The sequence below is a fragment of the Schistosoma haematobium genome, chromosome ZW (genome assembly GCF_000699445.3).
Source record: "Schistosoma haematobium chromosome ZW, whole genome shotgun sequence".
Lineage (NCBI taxonomy): Eukaryota > Metazoa > Platyhelminthes > Trematoda > Strigeidida > Schistosomatidae > Schistosoma > Schistosoma haematobium.
In genome coordinates this window covers 25,588,854-25,597,144 of record NC_067195.1, presented here as the reverse complement: position 1 = coordinate 25,597,144, position 8,291 = coordinate 25,588,854, and positions in this window count along the sequence as shown.

The window sequence follows — 8,291 nt, the reverse complement described above, 5'->3', positions numbered from 1 at the left end:
CTTGATATCGTGTACTCTATGTCGAGTTGCTAATCAGTTGGAACTAGTATATAGGGAATGCTGCATAGTTCAGTCAATTCATTCCAGATTGTGAGGTTGAGTGGCGTGGGTCCGAGCACCTGAGATCGTCATGCGACCCATAATTTCAGATTTTCCAATACAACACTCGATGTCGAGTTGGCTCGTCTACTTCCCACATTGGGGAAAGTCATCCGACCACCCATTCGTCTCCCTAAAACCTGACATCTGTCGCAGCCAGCGGTAAAATTGTGTCCCACAATGTACGTGACGTTGCTGCGAGCTGGAGCGTCACAAACAACAACAATTAAGTTAACTGTTAAATGTAGCTGATACTTATCTACATTAATACCTACTGTCAGCAACTCCTGTAACTCTGTTATAAGTGCTGCTGACATGTCGTTGAAATCAGATGGTTTTAATTCACCACCGTAGATCCCAACCATGAATACACTACTAACTAATGGAGCTACAATGCGACCTAAGATGGGCCAGAGCTGTTGGTTAGAGCTTTTAAACAAGCTTAAACCATCGTAATTCAACTGCAAGTCTAATTCCGTGAAACCGATTTCACGTAGCCAATTCTCTGAAATTCTCAGTAAACTTGATTTCAATCCCAGATAGTAATACGTTCCAGATTCGAGGATCTTAGGCTCCACGTCGTTGCATCGACGTAGGACACTCCGGACGGAGGTTGGAAGTTCTGGATACCGCGCACGAAAAAGGTCCAATATTTGGTCAGCCTTCTTTATGTTTATGTCACCAACTTTCATCATCCCAATGATTATTCTAACTGTACTTTCATTGAAAGATGAATGGCTGGAGACATTTCTGACATCACACAACCTATAAATTTTTATTAATTAAAGAGATACTACCGCTGGTTGTGTTGTCTGAACACTGGACGTAACTACATAAAGCAGTAGCTATATCTGAGACAATATTAGCACACTGCTCTGTAGCTGCGGTAGTCTGTGATTCTGTGACGACAACTGAATTGTCTGTCTCTTCGTCACTGCTCGGTAATTGATACTTTTTTATAAACTCTGATTTTAACTTCCTCAACGTTCCGTAATAGGTGGCTCAGGAACAGCCGAACAACCTCAGGTATTTTGCGGCTTGAGCCCGCCTTTTCGAAATCTTATCAACCTGTCTATTATAATTCTGAAAGAAATAATTAACTTAAGTAAGACTGAACATAAACAACACCCAAAGTTTTCGACAGTGTAAAAAAATCACCTGCATAGCGTTCGAATTTTGAAAAGGAGGTTTACAACCGACAACATTTTGTCTCGTGTCTGTTTGACGTATTAAAACAAGACCTGAAATTCTATAGACTATTCCTGACCAAAAGTCTGTATTTTATTAAAATGTAAATTTATTTATTCACATTCACTACTTTAAGTCTTATTTATTATATGGAGATGAAATGTTATTGTGAAAAAATGCGCTACGAACGTTTTGAGGATTTTCTCCAGAGTTTTTCCAAACTTTGGGGATGGCTATTTCACTTTGGAGATTTCCCCAAAATTTCCTCAAAGTTGGTAGTTCGGGTATCGAACCGGCAATGTCTCAATTTGAAGTTATAGCTAAACAAATGAAAAGTCTGAGCAAAACAAATATACCCAAAACACAGCGAAATTAATAATATCCGATATAATAGATGTTATTCATTTATATAATATCAGGTACTCGTGTAAAACTCCCAACCAAAAGAACCTCAATTCATTTCACAAACGAATAAATTAACAGCATTATTACAAGGGGAAATAAAGGTCTTAATCAATCAAAAAGAAAAACTTCAAGTCTTGCAGCATTAAGTCTGAATTCATAATTAACTGCGTTATCCTTAGGACTTACAAAATTCAGTGAACGGCACCATTTCGGTCAATCGCAACGTAAATATGTCCGCTGTTGCAAGTTAACACACCATTTAGCAAAGATAGATGAACCTGTCAGCCAAATCCTAGAATAGTAGAGTTTGTAACAGTATCAGTGATAACCGAACGACAAGGCATCAAAAATACAATCCGATAAAATATAAATTCAGTCAGTCAGCTTCAGGGTAGGAGCAGGCACATATGTGCATCGGTCCAAGTTAACATACCTCATTAGCACAACACCATGAACACCGAATTCATAGAAGTAGTTAATTCAATGGTAGTAACATATGAAAGGAAGATTGCATATAAGGATATAATACATGAAGAAAGAATTAGGTAGTATAAAGAAAGATATAAAGCAATCGTAATCTCATAGTTTAAGGGAAGACAGAGAGTGTACACTTCTACGTCATTGTGATCGATTCTGAGTCATGTCACCCAGAGTCTCCAATCATTCGTTACGATAGTCACACGAACTTCAACCAAGTAGTCTGCATCTACCAGTATGGTTAAGACTAGAAGCTAGTAACTTAAAGTACTGATGCCACACCCCTAACTTTCTTATAACCATTCGTCAGACACCAACGCGTTTGCGCTGATCAGACTTTCAAGATTACCTAAGTTGTCGATGAGTTCGAATAGTTCACTCCCTATCCATAGTTCAGGTGTTGATGCAGACCAGTCCTGAAGCAACAACTTGTATTTAAAGGGGTAAAAACGCAACCCAAACATTCTGGCATTGTTGCTCAGTGCTACCAAAAGACTCTGCATTTTATCAGCATCGTCACCAAACAGAACTATATCATCTGCGTACTCTAAGTCGATAAGTGGACCTCCTGATAGGAGATCAGTGCCCGAAAATCCAGTCGACGAGAATGTTATTTCCATCAGTATGTCTATGATGAAGTTGAACAAAAATGGAAACAGTGGACAGCCTTGAAGGACACCACTTGGGGTTGCAAAAGCAGATGACACTTCGCCATAAGCTCTCACTCGATTAGTAGTGTTCGAGTAAAGAGCCTTCACAAGGTTTATGTACTTATGGGGCACGCCTTTCAATGACAGACACTGCCACAGAATCTCGCGGTCTACGGAGTCAGATGATGCTTTTAGGTCAAGAAAGAACACTATTGTCGGACGCCGATAAGCATGTCTGTGTTCTAGAACCTGACGAATGGTGAATCTGTGGTCGATGCAGCCACGACCAGGTCTGAAGTCAGCCTGATTTTCTCATGTTTGCAGTTCACGAGTCTTAGTTAGGCGTCCGATAATTATTGAGGCTAGTATTTGAGATGCTATATTAGTCAAACCAATCCCTCTATTGTTATCAGAGGATGATTTTGACCCTTTCTTATATATTGGGACGATAAGTGATTGTGACTAGTCAGATGAGATAACGTCTAACTCCCAGATTTTAGCTAAAATATTAGTCAACCTAATAGCTAAAATCGGACCGCCATCCTTAAAGTCCTCTGAGGCCAGTGCAGTTGGACCGGCTGCTCTTTCTAATTTCAAATTAGCTATGGCCATTTGAACGTCAGCTAGCGTCGTGGGACCTAGATCAATGTTCCATACGTTCATTATTGGGAATGGTGGGTCGGGAGCATATTAGAAAGTCGTCTTTCTCCGCGAAAGTATTAGTTACAAATGGCTCATAAATTCCAGTTTCTTTTGTTAGTCTGTAGTGCTATGTTATGTTAACTACAGCCGCCGTTTTTTCCATCCCTTTTGCTTTCGTTGTCCCCCACTGTTCATGCTTGTTCCTCAGAATTAACCTAGATCAGTTTTTTTTCGTCCGTCCCTAGCTTTCCTCCAGTCTACTCCCACACCGTACAAAATCGCCCGTCGAGGTAGGTTTTGGTTGTGCATACGTGACACGTCCCAACAAGTGAGTCTGCTAGTAGAGAATCAACTCCTGAAAAGTTAGACAGTGAGAGCGCTGTGATTTAGATGGTGGTTGGAGGTAGTCAACAGGAAACCCTAGACCTGGGTTTCGTGCTACTTGGCACTCGTCAGCAAGGTGTACCTGTAATCTTGAGGGAACTTGTGCTCCCTGGCGGATTCGATCTCGTGTCACCCAGCTTCACAGTCAGAGACGTTACCACTGAGCTATCAAAGCCGCGACTGACCTCCTGTAGGACTGAGATGTAATCACAATTGATTGATCACTGGGTGGTGATCAATGTCATGCTTGTCTAGTCCTTATTAGTGCAGATCGAATGCTATCGATCATGTTGCAGGGAGTCTTGTTGACTACCTCCAACCACCATCTAAATCTCAATATATAGTGCCCGCAGTGTCGAGTCACCTAGACTGGTGGCCACAATGCAACATGATCGATAGCATTCGATCTACACTAATAAGGGCTAGACAAGCATGACATTGATCACCACCCAGTGATCAATCAATTGTGATGAGAGTGCTGTCTCTAAAATCATGCGTATGACAAATTTAAATGCGAATGGAGGAAGTGCACAACCCTCGTGAGTGCCACTTGAAGTAATCACTTCCGCTGACCGTTTGCTACATATCTTACTTGCCAATTCTGTACACAAGAATAGTGCATAATAGGAAGTAAAAATGCAACCAAAAAGTACTTCTTTACGCCAAAGTACATCCCAGTATTGTGAAGAGTGCAGTGGGAAGCTACACTAGGATCGCCACGTCTTAATGTTCTGATACATTTTCGACAACTTTAAGCCCACGAGCTGTACAAACTCTCAAACCACCACCAGGTAGTTGTGGCGGACTCATATATGCTGGTGCTGTACATCTTTCGTACCACAATGCTTCATGCTATGCTGACCAGCCATCCGCAATTAATGTGCAGTCTTAAGGTCTCTACGATTGCATAGACAACACTTGAGCAAATTATCCAGCTCAGCATTTCAAAATGGTCACACTATTTGAGTTTTTGACACTGTGCGGTAACACAAAATATCAAGCCTTGTCATTATTGAGAAGTTAGTGCTAATACCGGATGTCAGCCCTTCTTTGGTAATTACGACAATTGAACCCAGGGAGTGGCTAAAAACCCTAGTCTAAAAATGGTCACATTTCATAAGCATAAAAACGAACTGCTCTTACCTGCGTGTTGCGAACCAAACATTTTGTAGCCAGAATAAAATCGCGGCTGTATCAGAAAACGGCTCAGGTAAACGTGAACTGCTCTGGCCTTCGCTTACGGTCAATAGACAGAGCGTCATCTTATGTTCGAGCTAAACAGAAATTTTCGAACGCCGAATTAAATATCTATGTTCTATAATCTACTAAAACGTATCAGCGATTGAGATCAGTCAGATGGGATAGGCCGTAACCCCATTAGATACACCTTATTCCTTTTCACTTTAGTTTAATCTACCTACTTGAGCACTAAAATAACCTCCCACTATCACTACATCCTAGCGTTTAGCTTCATGGGGAAGGTTTTGTAGCTTCCTTCAAAATTCATTTTGAATTTCATCCGAGCCGCAACAAACGTGAGTGTAGGCAACGTAAAGGAAGAGAAGGCAACGCCAAATTTCTATCTTCTCCAGTTCTTAATATCGCAATTACCTGTAGAGACCACGAGCAACTCTGGTGGAATTCCGTCGAACAGAGTCTGTTATGATTTATGCCGAATGATGTACACTTACCAGCGCGGTCACGGAAAGTGGCATCGGGTCTCCAGGTACTTGAAAAGTAAACCGTACCAGTTCTGTATGTGAAAAATGTGAGATCAAATGGATGACCGTACTTTGATCCTGTATGAGCACTCAAGAGACGTAGTATATATCGATGGTGCGTGGTCCTAGAGTTCCGGCCAGAAGGCCTGTTTTCCTAGCTGAGAAAAGTTTCGCGCAACACAATATTCGAAATGTAGTTCAGAAAGCAATTTCAGGGGTCTAGAAATTTGATTTTGTAAACTCATTTGGTTAGCGTTGGTTCCTCATAAGAACAATGATATAAGGGTAGTGTTGGTCGCTGGGATGGAGGAATTATTAGGAGGCAAGTGAGAGATTTAATGTTCAACATGACGACTTCGGATACTGTTCGACGTATGAGCACGTTTTTCACTGCTCATTTGCCAATACCGTGAAATTTTTTCGAAGAACCTGAAAACGAAGTCAAACTAGTGGCGTTTCCACCGTAGATAGAAATCCGTGGAGTAGAGTAAGATATAGTACCGTTTGAGTCGACTTTTTTAAACTCTATTTACCCGTCTTGTGAAGGCAGCATCGCTGGTTATTCAAGCGAAACAGTTTCAATGTTGTTAAACTCCCCTATAATTAGCAGAACGACTTTGCTTCCGTAAGTTAAGATGTTGATTTTAGTCCTGCTTTTCTCTAAACGTTGGAATGACAGTACATAAAGAGACATGCTTTACGCTCGGTTAATTAGTATCGTAAGGTGAGTTTGAACGACATTAGTAGCTACAGTATGAAGCTGAGTTACCACCTTACATCTACTGCTACACGAACAGTTTTCCAACGTCTCTTACGAGGTCTCCTTCCTATACTATATTTTTTTTGCCTTACTAATGCCTCCTTACTATACCCTACAGGCTGAATATTTTCCTCTCAGAAATCAGAAAATATAACCTTCAAGTCATTGCTTTTACTTCTTTATAATTCTATCCATTTGTAGTTGTTGTAAGCGGAAAACATATTTGAACCACTGTGTGGAGATGTGACTGACAAGGTTATTTTGTAAATAATTTTTAATATTATTTGTATTTGTTTGTCAATTTTTCACTGTATGTACATTCATCATTAAATGATTGTACGTGTTGTTTTAGTTAATGACCTTGAAGACACTTTCCGTTGTGATTCCAACATAGCGTGACATATTCTTTCTGGCTAACAAATACATTACTACTCACACATCCCTCGTTCTGTTTTCATTCGAGATTGAGTTAACTTAGGCCTAAAACAAATATTATTTACATTCATAGACTGAGAAAGTGAATACACCATATCTTACTTTGGACTACACTACTGGGGAGATCATCGATACGTTTGGAATTACTAAGCCTCTATAATTGTGGATTTATTGTACCAGATCAAAGCCGAACACGCATCATTTTGGGTGAACTTAAGTAAAGTTCCATTTTTATTGTATTTGTAACATTTAACTTGTATATATTAATATTACTATTGATTGTTATTAACTTTGTTGATATCTTTTGCTTTTATATATTGTCTGGTCCACCACAATTATTTGGGGAGCCTCGATTTTTTTTATAGACATTTACTATATATATCTACATATTTTTTTATTATTATTAATTGGCACGACACCATTTTTTTGTTTTTGACATTATGAACTCTCTTAATAAACTTATCGATATTGATAGCCCATCAACCAACCCCTTACATTCATCACAGCCAGAAGATAATGTTTTAAACTCAATCAACGCTATTTCTGAACTAAGATTACCAACATACGGTGTCAACAACCCTAGATTTTGGTTTGCTCAAGTAGAGGCACTATTTTTGGCGAGGGGTATACGTTCGCAAGCGACTAAATATGCCCACGTCGTCGGTGCACTACCTATAGAAGTAGCAACGGAAGTTGGTGACCTGATTGACAACGTACCAGAAACTGACCCTTATGACAAGATAAAGGCTGCAGTAATCCAACGCACATCGCTGTCAGACGAAAAACGTCTACAACAACTGCTTACCTCGTGCGAGCTAGGAGATAAAAGACCTTCACAGTTACTCCGACACATGAGACAGCTCGCCGGCCCATACAAATTAGACGAGACGCTGCTTAAGCAGATGTGGTCACAAAGGTTACCTTATAGCGTCAGACAAATCCTCAGCATATCAGGAGCCTCTGTCAGTCTTGATGATTTAGCAGACATGGCCGATAAGATGATAGAAATATATCCCCATAGTCGCGGCGTTAGAGCGATACAATCCTCAAGTAGAGAAAACATGAGCGACGCACTCAACATCCAACAATAAATAACACAGTTAACACAGCAGCTAGCATCACTGCAGGCGACTGTTTCCACCATCCATTTTCGACCTCCCAGATCTACGTCCAGAAGGAGATCAGTATCCAGACATCGTCTTAGGTCACCTAAGCGGGCAGCCGGAATTTGTTGGTATCATTCGAATTATGGTGAGAAAGCACGTCGTTGCACAAAACCGTGCAACTTCACGACAAACAAGCCAGACCAACAGGTAAACGAAGTGGCCAGACAGTAATAGCGGCAGCTGTTACTGGCCAACATGTTAGCCGCCTATTGCACGTCAGGGATCGCATTTCTGGCTCGGACGTCTTAGTCGATACTGGAGCAGAAATCAGCATCATCCCACTCCATCTCTCCCGCAGACAACAGACAACAAGCACTAAACTGTCCCTAATAGCGGCTAACGAATCAGTTATCAAAACTTACGG